The sequence below is a fragment of the Diplotaxodon limnothrissa genome, linkage group LG15, assembly GCF_057381915.1.
Source record: "Diplotaxodon limnothrissa isolate DT_005_m linkage group LG15, D_limnothrissa_male_GT1.1, whole genome shotgun sequence".
NCBI classification, from domain to species: Eukaryota; Metazoa; Chordata; class Actinopteri; order Cichliformes; family Cichlidae; genus Diplotaxodon; species Diplotaxodon limnothrissa.
This window is the reverse complement of record NC_140610.1, coordinates 13,064,343-13,088,943: the sequence shown is the minus strand read 5'-3', so window position 1 is coordinate 13,088,943 and position 24,601 is coordinate 13,064,343. Positions and strand designations below refer to the sequence as shown.

The following is a 24,601-nucleotide window of genomic DNA, read 5'->3' as shown; positions in this document are numbered from 1 at the left end:
CAGCAAACCCTGTCAAATCCTCGTTCAGTAAAAACTGTCTAATAACATTTGGCAAAGTCTAGAAGAGATGATTTATTTATTTAATCTCATTCATCTCAGACAACAGGAAACCAGAAGGCTTAGCCAGCATGAAGTCTTGGTCGGGTATGCTCTCGACTAGCTTATCTGAGAAGGACACCAATGCAAACGCTCTGCAGGTCCAGAACTGCAGATGTGTGAAGTGAAGAGGGTTTTTGAAACTGTTTAGTATACGCACCACGGAGCAATCATTCAAACAAATACAGTGCGTTTAATCCAGTAATGGAGTCTCCTTAAACATACATAATAATTCTAATTGTGTTAAAATACATATAATGGAGGATGTGGACTATTTTTATATTATGAAACACCTAAAATGTCTGTTTACTTAGAGGTGAAGATTAAGCTAACAATTAAATCTTCACTTTTGGGCCACTTGGGGTAAGCAGATGTACATTTACACAGTTTGTCATTGTAAGGGCAATAAGCTCATCATTTTAAGTAGCTTAGCTTTGTTCCTTATGCAGTTGAAAAAAAAAGAAATAAATTATTTGGTCAGCAAACATTAGAGTAAATGCATTCTCACAGCACAAATAAGTGTCCCCTAAAACCCTTCACATTAAACAAAAAAGTATCATTATCAGCCATCTTTGTCAAAAAGAAAACAAGCAGATGGAAAAAAAAAAACACATATCAACAACACTGTGACAAAAATTTCTCACTATCATTTAATCTGCTGAATGTGTGCGTGTGGGTGGCTGGTGTGGTGGATCGATATCATCACAGGCATTTTGACATAACGCCTCATTACGCTTTCAAAATTAGATGCTTTCTGCAACTTGAAACCATAAACACCCTTAAGGCTGCGGTTCTCAAGCTTTTTATGGCACACTTCAGAAACTGAAAGTTTGATCAGTTTGCTTTGTCACTTATTTACAGTTTCAGAAGTGTGTGATAAAGTGTGATTTTATTTAAATAAAAAGATCACTGAAAAGCATCAGCAAACACTCTCACCTGGTTCCACTCACTACCCACCTGCATCCCACAGTTTAAGACCCACAAAGCATGGTACTTTTAGTAGGTCATTTTCCAGACAAAAAGGAGTTGTGTATTTTAATTTCTTTATTTATATTTTTTCAATGTTATTATTGTTTGCTGTAATAATAGCAATTTTTGGTCTTGATGTTATGTTTAATGTTTTCTGTTTTTATATCAAACTGTTAGATGTAAGAATCTGCTGCATCCATATTATAAACTTTTACGCCGCGTTTCATGGAATACAGGATACAAGACTTAGCTGGCTGTTAGCCAGTTGGCTCATCTCTGAGGTAACCAGGCTTTTATGTTATTATGGTACTATTATATCAGGACCATTAATTAGTGGCAAGTGGCAAGTCATTTAGGTACAAGGTGTACCTTTGTTGTTGTGTGCTCAAGAAAAGTGTTATGGCATTATTATAAGTAGTTAGTGCGTACGGTTACTGTTGCTATAAGGTACATTTGAACATTTTTTTCCTAAAGCTAACCGAGCAGCTTTCAGTGCCTAAACCAAACCAGTGAGTGAAAGTTATTAAAAAACAAAATGGAAAACACAGAAGTCCTAACAGGAACCTAACTGGAGTCTCGTGTTTAGCAAACCAGTCATTTTATTCAAAACATTCAGACAATGACACAGCTTCCACGTGCTCCTCAAAGTGATCACATCCCTAATCATTCACAGCTTGAAGTCTCGATAAAAGCAAAAAATAAATAAATTCTTAACTGCTCATCCAGCTGAAGGTTGCGAGGCGGGCTTGAGGCCCAGACATGTTGTCAGTCCACGGCGGGGCTAAAACACACTCACATTTACACCTTTGGCCAATTTTGAACGGCCAAACACGCACGTCTTTTGACTGTGGGAGGAAATGAAGGTATCTGAAAGAAACCCACACAGGAAGGCTCCAGCAGACTGTTAAGATTTAAACCCAAGACCTTCTCGATATGAGGCGACAGTGCTAACCACTGCAATCATTTTAAAACCCCCGTTTACCCCACCCTCTCACACCTGTCTAGCCATGGTATGCTGTAAGTAAACAGACTGAAAAAGGATATTAATTCCTTTACAACTAGAGATGGCCTCTCAGTTCTAATGTTGCCATTATTTTTTGAAGGTATTGTGGCAGTTTGGTGTGGTCGTGGTGTTAAATATTGTTGTTCCTCTCTGTTTTTTATGATGGTCCTGCTTCTAGATGAAGAAATCTGCTGCTTGCTCAATGCAGACTTTAACTGCATGTTTCTCTGGGCTTCATTGTTGAATAATGCAGTATATTATGGTTTATTAGAGTAGTGCAAGTGTTTCTCAAATGTTTTCTAGTATGCTGAAAAAAGTTTAAGCACCCCATCCCCCATTTTAAATCAATAATAACAATTAAAGCAGAGAATGAAGTTTACTTAAATAAAAAAGGTAAACTCAAGCACATCATGTGTATTCAGCTTAGTTTCACATGTTTTTACCCGGTTGTGCACACCCCAGAGTTTGAGAGGCACTAGACAGTATTTAGCTGCGTTGACCTGCTGGCTACTCTTTGAAGTCCATGTGCTGGACTAACCAGACTTTTGGAGCACTGTTGTACTGCTAAAGCAAGCTCACATCTCCAGGGGCTAAGTTAGTTTTATTTTGCCAAAGCCAGCATTTAAAATAAAGGTGTCCCTTTGCTGTTATGCCCTGAGAGTTCATTCCAATAGTGATATAGTATGAAAAGAACTAAACAAAACATAGTCCTAGTTTTCTTCCATATTTTTTAAAGGTATTTGTACACATCCCGCAGTTTGACAACCACCGCATGGCCAAAAAAGCAAATATTGGCAGACTTTATCCTGTAGCGGCACCTGTCCTATAACAAAATATCATGAGTTTTGATAATGTGGTGCATATTCCATAAATTGTACTTCTAAGTTTAAGCATGATGGAGCAAGACAATTAATTAGAAAATGACGATATAAAAACGTCTATCGTTTCATTTTACGCTATTGTTTGTTTCGTGGTGTCGCAAAATAAACTGTTTACGGCAATATTTTTTCATCGTTTTTATGGTCACTGTAGTGGCTATATTAATTTCTTAAAGTTCTCTCTTTCTCTTTTATTTGACATTACCACACTACGGACAGACAAGCGCCTGTTTTTATGCGTTGTGGTTAGCAACAACAACGGTAACACCATCGCGTGTCCGCTTGCTTATGTTCCACATAAAGCTTTCACAATAAAGCTCAAGACTTAAACCTTAGACTCAAACGTTAGAACAGGCTTTTCCCCGCAGCACGCCGTGTTATAAATACTCACAAAGAAAACGGCGGCCGTTACAACTTATGTCTAAAAATGTATAGTTTCATGCATCGGTTAAAACACTCGACTCCAGCTACATGACGCGCAGCTGGAAACACTCGCGCCAAACAGAAGTTTTGGCGCGAGATATGTGAAGACTTATCAAAGTGTCTGAAATGTAACATTCCAACTTCCCCCTTAATGTGTTTGTTGGGCAGCTTAGATAATGTCACTTCAGAAAAGAATATCGCCCATATGGTTTTCACTGCCCTATGCATAGCCAAGAAAACTGTCCTCATGAACTGGAAAAATAAAAATAATCTTAATTCTAACCAATATAGAAATTATCTATTAGATTACATTAGTCTTGATACAGCCTCTGCCACCGCATCAGATCAATTGCTCTGGGCTCCTTTGATCAGCTCCATCACCTAGCGGGGGTGGGGGGTCATAGTTTGGTCCCGCCTTCACTGTTGTGATTGGTGTGGGGGTAGGGACAGGCTAAGGGCGTCGGGGGGTTCCCCGGAGGCATCTTCCTTGGGGGGCTCAACCCGGGGTAGCGGTCATGTCCGGTTGGGGGCTCTTTTGGCTCTCGGGTGACTGTTTCCTCATGGCTGCGTGCAGCAGGGTTAGGGGAGGGTCTGGGCTGACGGACGTGGGTTACTGACCTGGTAGCCTGTCTGCCCCTGGGTGGGTCCGGGATGGGCGTGAGGTTCTGGGGGCGCTCCGTCTCTGGGCCGGGGCCCTGGCCGGGCCTCGGGGCCTTGGGTCCTGGTTTGTGTGTTGCCGGGGTTGTGGGCGGGTGGGTGCATGGGGGCCCATCCCTGGTGCAGGGTGCCGCCGGTGCGTCGAGCCACCTGGGGGGCTCTTCAACTGGTGGGGGAGATTGTCACACCTTGCAGGAGCTTTCCTCTCCTCAGGAACTCTCTGCAGGAGGGGGAGATACAGGAGAGGTGGAGGAAGATCTCAGCCTGGGCGTCTATTGTCTCATGTAGTCTGGAAGATGAGTGGATGGTGGGGTGGGTGCAGTTTTCTCTGTGGTGGGGTTGGGTGGACTGTCCCGGGCTCTGTGGGGCCAGGGGGCGCTGCTGCGCTGGGCCCCGGTCTGAATGGGCCTGGGCCCCCTTTCCCTGGCGGGTCGCGGAGTATGGGAATGCCTCGCTTCCTTCCCTCCCCATCTCCAGCTGCCTCCCTCTTCCCGCTCCACCACAACCACCCACACATGCAGGGCCTTGGAGTAGGGGTATGTCACCAGGGTGCAGAGGAGGCTACCCCCTGTCCCCTTCTGGCTGCCTCTGCCTCAATTTTATCCCACAACTTAGACATTCACATTACTCACACTCTCATTACACATACATATAGGATCTTGGGGGTGGGCACGATACACGGAGTCCAAATTACCATCAGGGTGTACACCTCACCCCTGGCGTCGTTGCCCACCTCTCAATACACGTAGACATTGAGGGCTAGCAGGAGGGACTATGCGCTTACCTGCTTCTCTCTGGCAGGTAGCTCCATGCCCTCCTGGGTTTTAATTGCACCTTAAAACACACATGCATCAACACTACAATGAGCGGGTGGAGGGAGGTTTGGAGTCTTCTCTCACCCCCATTCTCTGCGGCCTGCTGGAGCGGGGGGGCTAGGAGGAGTTGGCCGTCCGACTGCGGTCTGGAGTGTGGGGCCTCCCTGCTGCTGCGGAGTCGGGGCGGTCTGCCTCTCCCCACCGCAGGGAAAAGGGTAACACCACCTGGGTCTGGGTGCAGTTCCCCCCCTCCAGGGGCAAGGGTACCTAGACCCGGTTCGTAGAGTACGCTTGGGGTGTGTGATCGTGTGTACAGCGTCTCTTTATGTCTGTCTCCACGTTGGTTGAGTGTGGAGTAAGTGCATATGAGAGCATGAGGGTGGGAATGGATGTTTGTGTCTGTGTGTGCCTGTATGTCTGTGTCTATATGTCAGGTTGGGTATCAGACGCCACCTCTCTGGGGACATCTCATGCCCTCCAAGGTTTGGAGGCCTATCTCCACCCACCACCACTTCCCCTGCCAGTGGCGGACTCCCTCAGGTGTCGGTGCGTTGGTGGTTCTTTGTGTCTGGGGGTGGGCGTCCGGGTACACACCGGCTCACTCCTTGGCGGCCGCTTATCGGGGCCTGGAGCCTGGGGCTCATTCGGGCCACTTCGGAGGTGGGGTGCCCCCGGCCTCTCGGCCTGGGGCTCGGTCACTCAGGCACAGCTGGCTGCCGGCGGAGCTCACGGGCGCGTCACTGCAACTCCCCCTGGCTTCTGCTCCGCGGCTGCTGAGTGAGCCCTCATCTGGGACTCTCCTCAGCTCTTACTGGGACAGTGGCGCGGCTGCCCCTCTGTTGGTCTTCCTTGGTCTCTTGTGTTCTGGGGGCCTCTGGATGTCTGGAGTTTTGATCTCCTCCATACCTGCTTCATACCCTGGAGGACAGGGCTGGGGCTCCCCACACTCCCTAGCAGATCGTTACATGGAGAAACCTTTGGAATGCAAGCATGCTGATCCACACAGGTATGCACACAGGTGTACACACGGGTATTCACAGACGCGGACTACAGCTTTCTTGGCTGCTGCCTCAAAGCACATTGTGCGCTGTCTACCTTGCGTGCTGCACAATATCGTTTATTATTTAGTATCTACTGATATCTACTGCTAGCTAGTTTATTGTGATGGTGCCGGTTTTTTTTTTTTTATTATGTTGCTCTTTGTTGTTTGCTTTCTCTTCTGTTTTTTTTTCTCCATACAGGTGACCCAGGTGTTTTGTTTTTGTTTGTTTTTTTCTCTTTCTTCCCCCCCCCCCCCTTCTCACCGTCTCTTCTCCCCTTTGGTTTTCTTTCTCTCCCTCTCTTTCTTTCATTCTTTCTCCCTGTCCTATCACCCAGTCATGTCTGTCCCGTTTGTAGCAACTGAAAATAAAATAAATTCATAATTATAATAAAGGTCAATCAAATGGACCAATATGGCAAGGCCATGATGATCCACTTGGTAAAATAAATCCGCTTGGCATCTTTCTTGGCCTTAAGACAACAATTCTGATGGCTAAAGATCCAAACGGGACACACACAAAAAAGAAAAGAAAAAAGGAAACACTTACCGCAAGTCGAGCTGCCCGAGATTCACAGAATTTACAGAAAATGTTAAATTTTTATGATTTATATCGTTATCGAGACGATAGAATTCTTATATAGGGATATGAGATTTTGGTCTTATCGCACAGCCCTAAGTGCAAGCGAAAGTGGCCATCATTAGACTGAAAAAAGTAAATAAATAAGTACCTAAACCTATCAGAGAGAGACAGAAAATGAATGTATGAATGCACTGGGCAGCTCAGCAACACCAAAAGGTCTGAAAAACCACAGAAGACAACTAAAGTGCTTGATGACAGACTTATTTCCATGGTTTAGAAAAACAATTCCACAACATGGTTTCATAAGACCGTCTACAATCATGAGACGCCTTCATGAATGGAAATATAGAGGGTCTACCAACAAGGTGCAAACCGCTTTTTAAAATCAACAACAGGAAGCCTAGAAAACATCTAAGACAGCCTGCACAGTTCAGAAAATAATTCTTTGGACACATGAAAACAAAATAAACTTCTACCAGAATGATGAGAAAAGAAACCACTCACAATCTGAAGCATACTACATCAGCTGTCAAACATAGTGCAGGCAATGTTATGGTGTGGGCATGTAGGACTACAAAGGAATTGGGCCACTGGTGTTGACTGATGATCTGACTGTTGATTGAAGTAGCCGGACGGATTGGGAAGTGTACAGAGCTAAACTTTCTGCTCAGGTTCAAACGCAGACAGTGCTTCACAGTGCAAATGGCTAAAAACCATAAAGAAACTGCAAAAGCAATCCAAGAGTTTCTCACGCCAAAGAAATGTGATATTCTTCAGCAGCGATGTCAGTCACCTGATCTTAACAGACACCTGCATGCTTTCCCAATACAGAACACAAAAAGGTGGATGCAGGGAGATCCAAAGACAAGCAGCACTGAAAGTGGCTGCAGTAAACCCCTAGCAGAGCACCTCAAAGGAGAAAACAACATTTGGTTATCTTCATGTGTTCTAGACTCTAGGCAAAGGACATTTAGCCAAGTATTTAAGACAATTCTCATATTATCATATTATATAATTAACTTTGAATGTCTGAAAATGTGGGATTATGTACATAAATGGCTGTGCTCATGCAAAATTTTTGATTAACCCCTCAAATTAAAGCTGAAATTGAAACTGCTTTATTCAAAATTCACTGTGACGATGTACTGAGGCAAAACTGCTGTCTCCACACATATGAGCACATGTTTAAATGCACCTATAGCATCAAAATCCTAGTTGACTTCCTTAAGATTTCTGAAACATTTGACCTCTGACCCCTCCAATATTTAAACTCGCACTAGATTTTTAGGATATGCGCCTAAGGTATTAATTTGAAAATTCTACGCCACCTTGCTCTTGAGTTTTTATGTTCACAAAGTTGAGAGTCCACGACACCCACCCGGACACCCAGCCGCTCGCCCGGTACGGTGACGACAATACTCCGTCAGCCTTTTACAGCTGAGGGGTAAAAGCCAAAAAAAAACCTCCAACGTGAAGGTACATAATTAGATTTAGGCCAAACATACAAAGTGTGTTTTCCACCCTAAGTAAACACTATGATGCAAACCCACTCAAGCAGCTATTGCAAACACTACTTGTCAATCACTGATGGAGACTCGCTCTCAGTCTGCTGTTTTACCACACACATTCAAACTTTGGAGCATAAGAGCTGAGGTCAGAGGTGAATGACTGTGGGAATGTGGAGATCCTGTAGTGTGAAACTGTCACCATGCTGACAAACTGGCCAGTAACATAAACAAGGACATATACATCAGCCTGGGTCAATACCCCCGAGAAGAGAGCACAATACCCTCCAGCCCTGTAACAGGGCAGCCCTTAGCGGCTGGAAACACAGTGAGACAGACCAAGGCAAGTGTAGTGGAACAAAGTATTTATTTGCTATATGGCTCTCCTTAAAACAATTAACTTGTCGAGCTTCTTCACAGCACAAAAATCCATCCTTTAATGACAACTGGCAGCCTTAAATATGTTCAGCTGTCACAGACTTAACCATTATTCCACTCTCAGGTAAATTCTTAAATCCCAACCTTCCACCACCGTATACAATATATCAATAAGAATAAATAAATACATAAATACATTTTCACATTTACATATTAATAAATATTTCACACTTAATGTTACACCAAACCCAATATTATAAAAACCCAGAAACCCAAGCACAAAAAGATTCACCACACTCTCTTTACCAATGGTCTCTCCCGGAACCTTTAAATGGTGTCTGGACCCCCGGGGAAACATTTGCCCAAACACCTTGAAGAGGACACAGGCAAGAAAGGTGAGTAATCATTAACTTACAAACACTTATTTGCAACACTTTTCCCTAGATTTCACACACACATTTGCATTAGTTTTCCTTATTGGTAAACCTTAATCACAATCTCAATCACCATTCTTCTCTCCTGACAGACAACCACCACATTCCTTGACGAGGAGCAGCTGTGCAGGATCTGAAATAAGGCTACCAACTGATTTTAAAATTCCCAATAAATAGACAATAAATATTTAAACTTCTTGTGTGCAAATCCATGCTTAAAGTGCAAAGCTACATAAAGTGCTTGATAAGGTGCTTTTAATAAAGTGAAAGGTGTGCTCTAAAGTGCTATACAGACAATACAATATAAATAAATGCAGTAAGGGAGTCCTCTTCCTTACATTTCCTCCTCCCTCTCTTAAGCACGAAGTGCTTCAGTCCTCTGTCATCCTAGATAAACAATCAGCAACCACATTTGACTTCCCCGGCCTATACTGGACCGTAAAGTCATAAGGCTGCAGAGACAGGTACCATCCTGCAATGCGGGCATTCGCATCCCTCATGCGGTTCAACCACTGGAGGGCACGATGATCAGTCTCCAGAGTGAAGTGACGTCCCAGAAGATAATACCTCAAGGCCTCAATAGCCCATTTCATGGCCAAGCACTCTTTCTCTACCGTCGAATACCTCGTCTCCCTGTCGAGTAGTTTCCGACTCAGAAACACCACAGGCCTTCTTTCACCATCCACCTCTTGCTGAAGGACAGCACCAAGGCCAACTCCCGAAGCATCAGTTTGCAAGATGAATGGCTTGTTGAAGTCTGGACTGTGTAGAACTGGATGTGTGCAAACTGCTTCCTTGAGGTCTCTGAATGCTTGCTCACAGTCTTCCGTCCAACGCACTTTGTTAGGGGCTGAGCCTTTTGTGAGGTTATTAAGTACAGTGGATTGCTCTGCAAAAGAAGGTATGAATTTCCGGTACCAGCCTACTAGACCCAGAAAACCTCTCACCTTCCTTTTTGTTGTCGGAACTGGGAAGGACTGAATTGCTTCAATCTTTCCAACCTGCGGCTTTATCTTCCCAGAGCCAACTACACAGCCCAAGTACTCCACTTCTCTCTTGGCTATGGAGCACTTCTTGGGATTGATAGTCAGTCCAGCCATTCTGATGGAGTGTAGCACCTTCTGTAGGTGAATGACATGCTCTTCCCAGGACTGGCTGTACACCACCACGTCATCCAGATATGCTGCAGAGAATGCTGACACATCTCTCAGTACATGGTCCATTAATCGTTGGAATGTCGCTGGTGCACCTTGAAGCCCAAATGGCATGACTTTAAATTGGTACATACCAAAAGGAGTTTTGAAGGCTGTCAGCTCTCTCGCTTCTGGTGCCAAAGCCACTTGCCAGTATCCTTTACACAGATCAAGTGTTGTAATGTACCTTGCTGATCCAACTCTCTCCAGCAGGTCATCCACCCTGGGCATTGGGTAGGGATCAAACTTGGATACTGCATTCAAATATCTGAAATCAATACAGAATCTCAGGGTGTCATCTTTCTTTGGTACCAAAACAATCGGGCTGCACCACTCACTACTTGACACCTCAATGATTCCCAGGTCCAACATCAGTTTTATTTCTTTCTGCAGCACTGGCACCAACCGTTCTGGAATTCTGTAGCTCTTTTGTCGAACGGGTGCATCCTCCTTCACCCGTATCTTGTGCTGAACCAGTGATGTGAAGCCTGGTGTTTCTCGAAAGAGCTGTGGGTCCACGAGTGGTTTTATATCAGCCTGCTCAGTAGGAGACAAATGAGAAAGGTCAACTGAAGCACAAACTTGACTGTTAGTTGGAAAGAACTTCTCAGTCACCTCCTCATCCTTAACTGAACGCACCAGTAACTGATAGACCGGCTCTTGTCGGCTGTGGAATTCTTTCAACAAGTTCACGTGAAATGTCTGATATTTTTTAACTCTTTCTGGCATATTCAGCTCATAAGTGACTTTACTCACTTGTCTGACGATCTCGTATGGTCCATGCCATTTTGTCAGCAACTTGTTATCGCTGGTGGGAAGCAATAACAGTACTTTCTGACCTGGAAGGAAGACCCTATCCCTGGCCTTCTGATCATACCAAGTCTTTTGATGTTTTTGTGCAGCTTTCATGTTGTCTTGCATCAATGATGCCATTTTCTCCAACCTCTCTCTCATGGTGATGACGTAGGCTGCGATGTTTTCGCCCTCTGCTTTGGATTCCTCCCAGCAGTCCTTAAGCAGATCCAGGGGGCCTCTCACTTGGCGACCGTATAAAAGTTCAAAAGGCGAGAAACCAGTGGAAACCTGCGGGACCTCCCGGTAGGCGAACAGAAGGTAGGGCAGCCATTGATCCCAGTCAGCACCTGTGTCAGAGACAAACTTGCGCAGCATACTTTTGAGAGTCTGGTTGTATCTCTCCACTAGCCCGTCCGTTTGGGGGTGATAAGGGGTGGTCTTAAGTCCCTTTATCCCTAACAACTTATAAACCTGCTGCAACAACTTGGATAGAAAGTTCGTTCCACAATCCGTCAGAATTTCTCTTGGTATGCCTACCCTAGAGAAAAGCTGCAGAAGACAATTAGCAATGTGACGAGCTTTAATTGATCTGAGTGGGAAGGCCTCAGGAAACCGTGTTGCATAGTCACATATGACTAATATGTAGCGATGACCGGTGGAGCTCCTCTCTAAAGGGCCCACAATATCCATGCCTAGCCTCTCAAATGGTGTTTCAATAATTGGCAATGGTTGCAACTGGGCTCGCGCTACTCCTTTGCCTGAGGTCAACTGACATTTTTCACAGGAACGGCAAAACTCAGAAACCTGGACATACATCCCTGGCCAAACAAAATGGCTGCTGATCCTATTCAGTGTTTTGTGAAAAGCCATATGACCTGCCCATGGAATTGAATGACCCAAATCCATAACTTTGTCTCTGAACTGTTGTGGGAGTGCCACAGCTTCGCACTTCCCCTTTCTCTGGTACAAGATGCCTCCTTTAATCAAGTAAACAGTGTCTGCAAGACAGCTTACCTGACCTTGACTAGCCCCCTCTACCTCTGTTACCTTCTCAAACCAGGGTTTTAGAGTAGGGTCGCTTCTTTGGAGTGCACCTAAATCTGAGGGAACATCAAACTCAAGTTGGTTATTTGGCTTAGGGAACAATGCTGTACCTTTTCCCCCTGAGCCTTTGAACTTTTCTCTTCTTTTCTGAGCCCTAGACTTCCTAATCTTCCCTGGCTCCGTTTCGAGAGACTCCTCAAAAAAGGGCAGTTCTTGCATCCTTTCCTTTGCACTTTGTGCTCTTGTGACTACATGACAGGGTTTAAATGGTTCAACTGTCATATCTAGAGGAAGTGAGCTTCCAGATTCATCACCTAAGCCTTGAATGTCTTTCTCAGCACTCACTTGAGGGTCATAATCTGACTGGTGTATTAGATCAAAAAGAGTGGGGATGTCATTACCAAGTATCACTGAATATGGCAAACTGGGAACAACAGCTACCACTAACAAGTAGGTTTGACCTCCTACTGTCAGGTAAACCTCAGCAGTGGGGTACCTGTGTTCGTCTCCATGCACACAACTTATTGTAGCCCCAACCCCACTTGGCTTTTCTCCTGAAATTATGCTAGAGTGTACAAGAGTCTGAAAGCACCCAGAGTCAAGCAAAGCTTCCTCTTTACGCCCATTAATTAAAACAGGGACAGTACAAGCTTTCTTTCCTACTGGCTCTGTGGCTGGTCTTGGAACTGCACATAAAAGAGATGGTTTTGACTTAAGTGCAGGGCAAAATTGTTGTGTATGGCCAAAGTTATGACAGTGATAACATTTAATATCCTGAACTGAAGACTTAAAGGATTTCTTCACATTGTGAGGTCTATGGGAAGGGAGCTGCCTAGAACTAGAAAGATTTCTAGCCTGAACTTGACCAGAACCCTGTTCACCCCCAATGGACTTACTTGGTTGGGCGTAGTGGGTCTCCCGGCTGAAGTAGGTGCTCTTGCTTCCTTTTCTGGCTGAAGTGAAAACCTCTGCGAGGCTAGCTGCTTCCTTTGCAGTCTTCGGGTCATGCTCACGTATCCAAATCTCCAGCTCTGGATTAACCATTCTCAAAAACTGCTCCAGAATTATCTGCTCAGATATTTCTTCTACAGTTGATTTTTCAGGTTTAATCCATCTTGAAAACAGGTCTTTCAATCTTACATAAAGTTCACGTGGCGTCTCACCTGGTTCAACTTTCGAAGATCTGAAGCGGCGTCTGTAGGTGTCAGCAGTGATCTCATATTTTGCCAGAATTGCCTCTTTCACCTTATCATAATTCTCAGAGTCTGTTAAATCCATAAGAATGTAGGCTGTGCGGGCTTTACCTGTCAACAGGGGAACCAGGCGAATAGCCCACTCATCTCTGGGCCATCGACACACGTTTGCCATTCTTTCAAACGTAGTCAGAAAATGTTCAATGTCATCTTCTGGTGACAGAGGAAAAAGTTTTGGTTCAATTAAAGACCTGGACCCACTGGCCACTGGAATGTCTTCACCATTGAATCCAAGTTCTTGTTCTTCAGATGTTGTAGGGGGCGCTGGCGCCTCTGGTGGGTCAGGCTTATCAGTTACAGCGTTAACTTGTAGCTGGATTTGCTGAAATTGATGCTGCATGCCTTTCCACCTTTGCTCCTGACGTGACAAATCCTTCTCCCACTTTTGGTCTCTGGCTGCTTGAGACCGCATAAGAGATTTCACCAACCCTGTCAACTCCTCCAATTTGTTCTCAGGGCTTGTTGCTGCCATGGCCTCTAGCTCAGATGAAGCTCCAACTCCTTCATCAGGCTGCTCCTCTTGGCCTGGCTTTCTTCCACCTCTTGTCATCATCTTCTCACTGTGGCATGAGTGACACACTCCTGACACCACTTGTAACAGGGCAGCCCTTAGCGGCTGGAAACACAGTGAGACAGACCAAGGCAAGTGTAGTGGAACAAAGTATTTATTTGCTATATGGCTCTCCTTAAAACAATTAACTTGTCGAGCTTCTTCACAGCACAAAAATCCATCCTCTAATGACAACTGGCAGCCTTAAATATGTTCAGCTGTCACAGACTTAACCATTATTCCACTCTCAGGTAAATTCTTAAATCCCAACCTTCCACCACCGTATACAATATATCAATAAGAATAAATAAATACATAAATACATTTTCACATTTACATATTAATAAATATTTCACACTTAATGTTACACCAAACCCAATATTATAAAAACCCAGAAACCCAAGCACAAAAAGATTCACCACACTCTCTTTACCAATGGTCTCTCCCGGAACCTTTAAATGGTGTCTGGACCCCCGGGGAAACATTTGCCCAAACACCTTGAAGAGGACACAGGCAAGAAAGGTGAGTAATCATTAACTTACAAACACTTATTTGCAACACTTTTCCCTAGATTTCACACACACATTTGCATTAGTTTTCCTTATTGGTAAACCTTAATCACAATCTTAATCACCATTCTTCTCTCCTGACAGACAACCACCACATTCCTTGACGAGGAGCAGCTGTGCAGGATCTGAAATAAGGCTACCAACTGATTTTAAAATTCCCAATAAATAGACAATAAATATTTAAACTTCTTGTGTGCAAATCCATGCTTAAAGTGCAAAGCTACATAAAGTGCTTGATAAGGTGCTTTTAATAAAGTGAAAGGTGTGCTCTAAAGTGCTATACAGACAATACAATATAAATAAATGCAGTAAGGGAGTCCTCTTCCTTACAAGCCCTACACATTGGGCCTGAAACAATACCACTGAGGCTAAAACAACAGCACAGCCAATCCTGAGCCAACATGGCATTGGTTAAAGCTTGAAGCAACACCACTGCTCGGTGAGCAACACCACTGCTCGGTGAGCAGCACCACACAATGACTCCAATGGGAAATGATCCATCAGGTGCTGACACAGCTAACTTCATATTTCAAAAAGTGAGGTACTTGCAAGATCGGGTGACGTGCACATGGGTGAACAAGCCTTTGTGTGCATTATTTATGGTTGTGTTAATGTGTTGCCTGTTTCCTTCAAGCCTTAATGTAGTACTATACATCTGAGATGGTAGTGGCACAGTTCTGATTGAGCTGCTCTTGAAGAAAAAAGGGAAGAAAAAAAAATAGCCACTCATTTTACATTTGGCCCCATTTATTCTGACACACCCAGATGGCCTAAAATCTCAAATACTTTTTTAGAGAAGTCATTTTAAAGTTTGTTAAGCTGAAGTTTCTTCGGACTGTACAAATAACACACTGGAACCAACATATCTTCAATTCAGTGTTCAAATTTTCACATTTTAGAGGATATGGCTGGTAAATGTTGAGATTTTTGCATGATAGATTACTTCATCAGAAAAGATTACAAGAAATTTGTGCCACTTTAGTGGTTGTGCAAGGTTTTCTGGTGTAAGCAGGAACAAGTGTGCCTAATATTTTCTGTATTCCAGCTGACTAAGCCGGGCGCTTAGCCTGTGTGGTTTGTATCCTAATAGGGGCCACCTCAGACCGAGGTCTGGACCTCAGCCACTGGGCTATTCATGCTTTGTGACCTGCTCTGCAGATGACTCAAAATCCTGCATGCTCCCTGCTATAAAACTCTCTAGACATGTAAACACAGACTCATGTTCAAAAGGCAGACAGAACACATATAGACGAACATAAACAATAGAAAATGTCACACACAAACAACCTCACATGAAGGCCCAGTGACCAGGACAAAAGGAAAAAATTAAAATCATGTGCAGCATCGCATGCGTTCAACCCAGCACATGGAAAATTCCCATCAAGCAACATGAGATGAGAGCAAAAGGCCAAAAACCTTGTACAGAGCACCCCCCTGTGACTAAACACAGGAACTACATCTACTTCAACCCCTCAGTATGCTGCATGAAGAACCACTCCACAGCCTGTCCTGTCTGAGGAAAAGGACGAACATTGAAGAGCAAGAGTGTGAGGGATAAAAGGCCCGTATTGCATACAGCCACACTGTGCAGCACGCATTATATTTGATGTATGCACAGCATAAGATGACAACACCTCCTGAAATGTATGCTACGTATGAGACATTGGTACAATTCCTCATGTTGGCTGCACCCTCCTTGTTGTGGTCACGATAACATCTGGAGGAAATGGTATACAAAGAGGTTTCTGCTGCCGCACAGCAACACGACGTCCTCCTTTGCTGGAATTCCAAACATTTTGTTTTGAACGGTATATAAGAAGGGAGTAGCTTCGGGGTCTGTAGAGAGAAGCCGATGCAGTGGCTTAAACAAGCGTTCTTTTTAAAAGCCACCAAGGGGTCAAGCTGTGGTTACGAAAAGACTTCTGGTGCCTTAGAAATCTATGGGAAAATGGTCCTCGGACTTGACCTCTCTAAATACTTTCCTGCTGAGTTTATGTGTCAGTTAGTCATTTTGTAATTTTGTGTTTTTATGTTTTTAAGTTCAGATAGAAGGATTATCCAGGGTATGCTCATTTTCTCATGAGTTAAGGAATTGTAATTGACAAGTTGTTTCACTGTCAGTACCCCTCACTTCTCACATCGGCTATACAAAAACACCAACATGGCAAAGACAGAAATACTTCAAAACATCTTCACAAACCAACGGGTAGCATCTATGTCTTTCTTTTATACCTACGTCCATCTTTTATACTATGAAATATGATATTTGTAGGTAAAACCAATGTTGTTGCTAGCACTGCACCACACAGATTCAAAAGTGGGCACTCTCACTGGATTCATAGCCTAAAATTTGGAGGTGTTCATTTTCATTCCCACCATTTCACACTTGGCATACCTGAGATCCAGGAGGAACACTGAAAGATAATTTCCTAAATTCCCCATACTGTCAAAATTATGCCCTAGGATATTGGACAACAACAACACCTACGCCAGAATGCTGTTTATAGACTTCAGTTCAGCATTCAATACAATCCACCCCTCACAACTCATCAAGAAACTGACAGACCTGGGCATCAGTTCCCTCATCTGCAAATGGTTACTGGACTTCCTGACCAACCGCCCCCAACATGTCCGGCTGGATAACCACTGCTCATCTACCATCACAATGAACACCGGTGTACCACAAGGCTGTGTGATGAGCCCTTTCCTCTACTCCCTCTTCACCCACGACTGCAGACCTGCTGATGGTTCCAACACCATCATTAAGTTTGCAGATGACACCACGGTGATTGGCCTCATCAGTGACAACGATGAGGCCGCCTACAGGGAGGAAGTGGATCGTCTGGCTGAGTGGTGCGACAGAAACAACCTGCTGCTTAACACCGAGAAGACCAAGGAGCTCATCGTGGACTACAGGAGGAATGCTGACCCACATCCACCCATCCACATTAAGGGGACGGCTGTGGAGCGTGTGAGCAGCTTCAAGTTCCTGGGAGTCCACATCTCCGAGGATCTCACCTGGACGACCAACTGCTCCAAGCTGGTCAAGAAGGCTCATCAGCGCCTCTTCTTCTTGAGGACTCTGAGGAAGAACCACCTGTCCTCAGACATCCTGGTGAACTTCTATCGTTGCACCATCGAGAGCATCCTGACCAACTGTATAACAGTCTGGTACGGGAACTGCTCTGCCTCGGACCGGAAGGCGTTGCAGAGGGTCGTGAAAACTGCCCAGCGCATCGCCGGAGCACCACTTCCTGCCATAAAAGACATCTACAGGAAGCGGTGTCTGAAAAGGGCTGGGAAAATCATCAAAGACCCCAGTCACCCATCACATGGACTCTTCACCCTCCTGCCCTCTGGGAGGCGCTACAGGAGCCTCCGGACTAAGACCACCAGGTACCGGAACAGCTTCTTCCCCACAGCTGTCAGACTCCTGAACTCTGCCTCCTGACATCTGACCCACGTTAAACTCATGGACTGAACATACACACACCCACAATGGACAACTGTACCCTCAAACACACAATAATAACATGGACTGAACCACCACTCACAACCACTAGCACTTTATATAGCCTCTGTAGAAACTATCTACACCCTCACTTATCTTAACTGCACTACTGTATAGCTCTGTGTAAATAATCATTCTGTACATTCGATAATCTTTAATTCTACAACTGTTTACAACTTCCATAGTTCACATTTCTGTATAGCTGTATATCTCAGATTTCTGTAAAGTTATTTATTTCATATTCTGTATAGTTTTTCATATTTATATCCTGTTCATAGCCTGTACATAGCTTGTACTCACTACAGCCTGTACATACTTATAGTTATAGAATATTCACAACATACTTCATACCGTGTACATTATAACATACCATAATAGACCCATTTCTGTAATATACTTACATATCTATACTATTGCTAATATATATTGTAATATATCTATATCACTAAAGCACTTCTGGATGGATGCAAACTGCATTTCGTTGCCCTGTACCTGTGCATGTGCAATGACAATAAAGTTGAATTCTATTCTATTCTATTCTATTTACAACAATAACCAAAGATTTCATCATGATCCTTTCCTCAATGAAAAAAAAAACAAAAAAAACAAACAAACAGTGTATACCAGGGGTGTCCAGTTCTCGAGAGCTACTGTCCTGCAGGTTTTAGATGCATCCTTATTCCAACACACCTGAATCAAATGAATGGCTGTTACCGGGCCTTTGCCAAACTTGATGGCCTGCTGAAAAGGTAATCCAACCATCTGATTCAGCCGTGTTGGAGTAGGGATGCATCTAAAAGCTGCAGGAAAGTAGCTCTCGGGGACTGGAGTTGGACACCCCTGGTGTATACCAACATAACAGACAGGTAGACAGGAAAGAACTCAGTTTTCCTCCTCATGTACACACTGCTGTAACTATTTTTGAACTATGAATGTAACGATTACTTCAACAATGGCTCTCTCTCATTTAAGTGTTCAGTAAGCCATTAAGTGACGTTGACGCTTGAACAATAAAAGACCAATCAAACTGAAGCAGCTAAGCACAATTCAGCTGCTGTTCCTTTTATTATTCACACCTGTTTTGACATGTCAAATGCCATCAGTGAAAAAAACAGGTTGCCAAAGGGTAAAGCTGTCAGATTACAGGCTAAATATATCTTTTTCACAGCGGCCACGTTGACATGTTAGGGAAAGCGCAATAATGTCATTAAAGATAACCTTTTAATACCCCTGTAAACTATTTCAGGGCGGCAACATACATGACACGAGGGGCCTGGGAAGAATTTGTATCATTTATATGATCAGTCACATCTGTGCTTTTCATGCTGTGATAAGTCTGCTGCTAAAATGGGTCTGCCCCTGTGGATGAATCTGTTTAAGACAGGTGTTGCTAAGCTGTGAAATGACTGCAATTTCCATCTTTCACACCTAGAATGAATTCACAGTTGTGCAAGCTTCAATTTTCTACTGGCAACATTATACCAACAGCAAGGATGACTGAACTCATATTTATGGCACAAGTGCCTTTGGTAGTCTCACAAGCCTGAGGTCGAAACAAGACTTGAAGGTATGAAAACATGGACATAATGAGTTTACACCCCCTTCTCCTCTCTTCTCCACACATTAAAACTCATTGCTTTATTGCTGTCCTTTTTTTCCCCCTCTCGCCATCTCTTTTTGACCTTCAGTGCGCTGCAATCATAATGTGGCAGAGTCTCTTTTCTATTTCCATTCCCTCTCCCTCGCTTTCTCCCCTTCAGCTCCTGAATACCACGTCCAGAAATAATTGCAGACGAGCAAGTACCCCCCACCCCCAAGTAGCGGTGCCAACTAACCCATCCCATCATTGCACCTCATGCCACTGGTACCATGACGACTGCTTAGGCTGTGCAAATGCCTGAAGACAACACCAACACACCCCTCCCTCTTTGACAGGACAATACAGCCTTTGCATGTTTTAGCAGAAGTTTAAACTCTATCTAGAACAAATGAAAGAAGAAGAAAAAATCCCCCTTATTCTACAGGAAAGCATTTCCACACATCCACTAATGTATGCTAAAACAGGAAAATTATCATCTACAACAGGATTGACAGTGACCTAGTTGCACATTTCCCACATGCCCCCCCCCTCTCTCTAAGTCTTCCTGAGTGTGCTGCCGGCAGCATGCTGTACTGGCTGAAAGTGGGGGTCTGTCTGTGCTGCAGGATCAAAGTGGGAGCTTGTGTGTTTGTTAAAAATGGCTTTTAATATCCTGGCAAGAAAGAGAAAAGGGAGGGGAAGGCATCTTCAAACTGTGTAAAAATCCCTTCTGGTAAATATCCCTCATCACTTTATCTGCACAGCATCATTTTAGGGTTCCCAGTTTGCACATCAACTATTTATAAATGAAAGCCAATATAGTGGTAGCATTCATTATTACATTGTACTCTGCAGACATTTGTGGTACAAGATTTCACATTAGGATGCATTAACAGAACTATTGGACCAACGCTGATGCCAGTGTTTAAAATAACAACTCGGCCAATAAGCCATGTCGCAGTACAAGCAATGAGCAATTCATGCAGGTAACTAAAAGCAGTCAGTGATGATATTTAGGTCTACAATAGGAGCGTCAAGGCATCAAGGCAGGAGCTATGTCATTGTGCTATTATCACTATCATCATCTCAAAACTTGAAGACAAAGGGCCTTTAGTGCCATAAAGCTTCATCTAGCTCAGTAAGACACCCCATAGAGAGAATTCACACCCAGCTCCTATCACTGCTCTGTCCCACTGCTCTGCCCAGCTGGCAGACAGCTGTAAATCCACAGCTTTATTTCTCTATTGCGTCCTCCATATCCATGGTGCATTTCACTGTACAGTTACTGTGCCAAAGGTCACTGCCTGCTTCCACGGCTGCTCCTTTCTCCCCCCCCCCCCCTCTCACCATACACTTTGTTTGCCCTGGTTCAACCACAGAGTGCCCATAATCCACCAGATCTGACCAGAATACAAGGCCCTCTCATCATTGGTCCTCACTATCTATATTTACACAGCAAGCAGAGGTAGCAGACAGACACAGACTCCAGGCATTCACAATCAAACTCATGCACACACAGTACATTAACTAACACAAAAAAAACAGCACAGTATACGCACAGTCATGCACAGACTTATAAAACAGATCAGTGCAAACCTTTCTGTCACTGTGACTGCAATGAAAAAGCATTAAACAATTCTCTGAACTTCTGCCACATTTTACAAGTGGACTCTGACCCTGCCTTCTCAGAAAAGCCGTACTGCATCTGTCCACACACCTGTCTGTCAAGGTTGACAAGTAACGTTTGTTTATATAGCCTCACCAAATGAATTCCACCATTGAGAGAGGCTTACACAGACAACATGTCTTCTGAAAACAAGCCTAACCCACAATTAAAAAGAAATAAAATTATGTAACACAGGCTCGGAGAAATCAGTCAGAGATCAACCTACCATGCAACTTCAAAGTTTAACTCTTAGGAAAGTCACGATGTAGGTGCTAGATCTGCATATACTTGACAATTACGATTGCTTATTCGTATCAAGTTCAAGAGCTATGCTTAGATGAATAAATCAATCCTAAAGAGATAATTAAATATTTACCGTCATCTCCAAGAGACACTCCATATGTTCTGCATTAGTTTAGGAGGAGGCCAGTTCCAGGAAGCCATTTTAATCACACATATGTGTTTATTAGAGAGACTGCTTAGTTAGTCCTAATGACCATTATTAGCTTAAATAAGTATGTGAAAACACTCAGGAGCTTAAAACATCTAATGCCTCTGTGTTCCTCAGAAAAACAGACTGCATTTCTTTTTTATGAAAAAAGCCCCCCCCCACCCCCCAAAAAAAAACCATGACTCTGTCATAACAGATGAATAGAAGGAAAGTTTCTTAGATTAAATATCTCCTAGGGTGTTTAAAAGACTGCAACTATAGCGATTTGCACATTCAAAATAAAAGAAAGAAAGTTGGTTGTAGAACAAGGTGTGATACTAACAGACTAAGGTGCAGGACTCTTACAATGACTATTAACCACACATTTCAGGTCTGATGTGCAGTGACAGCTGAACACATAAGAACCAGACTGACTTGGATTCAAAGAGACACTAAGGCCACTTGGTATTTAATGTACATTCTTCACTTCATCCGCTGATTTACTCCATCTTTTAATTCTCGCACGGTGCAGGTTGTGTCGTTAAATCTGATTGCTGATTTACTTTGGGGTTCCCATAAAAATGAAATCAATAAAGCTCAGCAGCCGAATGCCAAGTCAAAGGCCCCAGAAGACCACGCTGCAGAATTGTTTTGGTAAGCGATTTTGACTCACAATTACCCAGAAGACCCTCGCAAGGGAACCCGACCCCTCCCTGTACGCATATCACCCTATTTTTGCCAACAAACCTGTGACCCCTGAATACTAGACCAACATCATAGCTCAAATGTTTAAGCCTGCAAGTCAGTTCGCCTGCAGAGTCAGGAAGAACAAACACCAAGTGGGATTGCATTAAAAAAAAAGAAAGTGAGGCAAAGTTAGAGACCAAAAAAAAGGTCTTTTTATTTGCTACATGGGTTCCTCAACAATTAGTGGAAGGTCTGATACCAGGATTAAAACAGAAGAAAATGCCCTTGTCCATTACTAGAGTATAACTTCTCCAGTACACTTCTTATCTATGTGCACAGGTATGAGCAAAAGAATTGTGCCAACACACAATATTTTTTCCCTTCTTCTTAGGCATTATTGCAATTATTTTTATCATAATTTTTCATGCTACATCTACAGACAAGAGCACATATCATCCTTTGAATAATATCACCGGAGTTACTTTCACGGTTGATAAATGCTCAGGAAAGATGTGCTCATTATGGCAACAAACAAGCAGAAAATTGCTCCAACCCACAGCTATGTGAGCCATGTGGGTTTTAGAGTACATTATTCTCACTAAGCAGGATGCCTTCCTCCTCTAGAGGACACGAGGAAAAGACTGTCTGTGCTTTCAAAGATTTTGTCTTTAATCAGTGGATCTGCTGGAATTAAAGGCTGTCTGAGCCAGAGCACCCCTCCCTTTAGCCCCTCCAACCCTGACAATGTGAGAAAGGTGTGTGTGTGTGTGTGTGTGTGTGTGTGTGTGTGTGTGTGTGTGTGTGTGTGTGTGTGTCAGGAGGGATCTCCCACCATGGGACCAGAGCTACATCAGCTAACTGTGGGCTCATAAATGCAACCTTTGGCAAGCTGTGCCCAAATGCAGCTTAGCATAATTCAGAAATACCAGACGGCGCGTACCGTGGTAGACAGCTAAACCCGCAAAGCAGCTTTCTCCCGTTCTCATCTCTGCCTGTCCCTCGCCTCCATCTTCAAAAAACACTTCCGCACAAACAGGAACTAAAGCCACGGCCAAACACCCCATTTCCTCAGAATAACAACATGTCAGGCCATCCAAAGCTACTGGGGTTAGTGTTTGTTTGTTATTACAGGACTCATTAAGTGGAACAGGCCACAGCAAACACAAGGGTAGACCCAGGATAAGTGTAATATTTCATTCTCTATAGCTAATAGTGGCAAAACAAAATAAACCCAGCACAATATTTATTATAAATATACATGTATTACAGATACAGTCACCAACTTTTTTATTAAGTACACCTAAAAAGTACTGGACTGGACCTCTTTTTGCCTTCAGAACTACATAAATTCTGCATAAATTCAACAAAGTGCTGGAAACGTTCCTCAGAGATTCTGCCCAATGTTGACACGATTGCATCACACAATTGCTGCAGATTTGCTGGCTGCACATCCATGATGCGAATCTCTTGTTCTAGCACATCCCCCTAGAACTGTGGAAGCCATTAGAGTACAGCGAACTCATTGTCATGTCCAAGAAACCAGTCTGAGATGACTTGACATGGCGTGTTATCCTGCTGGAACCAGCCATCAGAAGATGGGTATACTGTAGTCATAAAGAGATGGACATGGTCAAAAACAATGTTCAGGTAAGCTGTGGTGTTTAAAGGATATTCAGTTGGGACTAAACTGTGCCAAGAATGTATCCCCAACTCTATCACACCACCACCAGCATGAACCATTGATACAAGACAGGATGGATCCATTCTTTCATGTCGTCTATGCTAAATTCGGACCCGGCCATCCAAATGTTGGAACGGAAATGGACACTCATAAAACGAGGCAAACTTTTTCCAATCTTCTATCATCCAATTTTGATGAGCCCGTGTGGTAATTGTAACCACATTTTCCTCCTATTAGCAAACAGTAATGCAAACTTGTCTGCTCTTCTGCTGCTCCACACCTTGGTTATAACAAGTGATTACTTCAGTTGTTCCCTTCCTATCAGCTAAAAGCATTCTGGCAATTCTCCTCTGAGCTCTGAGAGAAGTGCCTCACACTCGATATTCTCTCTTTTTAAGACCATTGTCTTTAAACCTCAGGGATTATTGTGTGGAAAAAAATAAAAAAATAAAAAAATCCCAGTCCATCATAAGTTCCTGAAATACTCAGGCCAGCCTGGGCCTCGATCAAAGTCACTTAAATCACTTTTATTCCCCATTCTAATGCTCAGTCAGTAAATGTTCTTTGTATTTGATGTATTTCAATGTGAAATAGTTTTCAGTCATACTCGTTATATCATTTTGCTCTTAGTAGGCATCTGAAACTATCTGTTCACTTATATTTAGATTAAATTTCTTTCTACCTTGTACTGTGTACATTTTTCTTCTACTGTTTCAAGTTTTTTTAATGGCTGCATCAATTTATTTTATTCCCACTCTATCCCTTTTGCTACCATATACCACATGTAAATTTCCCAACTGTGTGTCTAATAAATCTTATTTAATTTTATCTATATTTCTCCTGTTAACTTTAAGGACCCCCCC

The 24,601-nt window shown here is 43.5% G+C and overlaps 1 protein-coding gene across 1 annotated transcript in view; it reads right to left on the bottom strand.

Annotated features, from left to right (window-relative positions):
* sesn1 (sestrin 1) overlaps positions 1-24,601 on the bottom strand; it is a 78,987-nt gene that overhangs the window by 51,974 nt on the left and 2,412 nt on the right. The gene's annotated exons all lie outside the window — the stretch shown is intronic.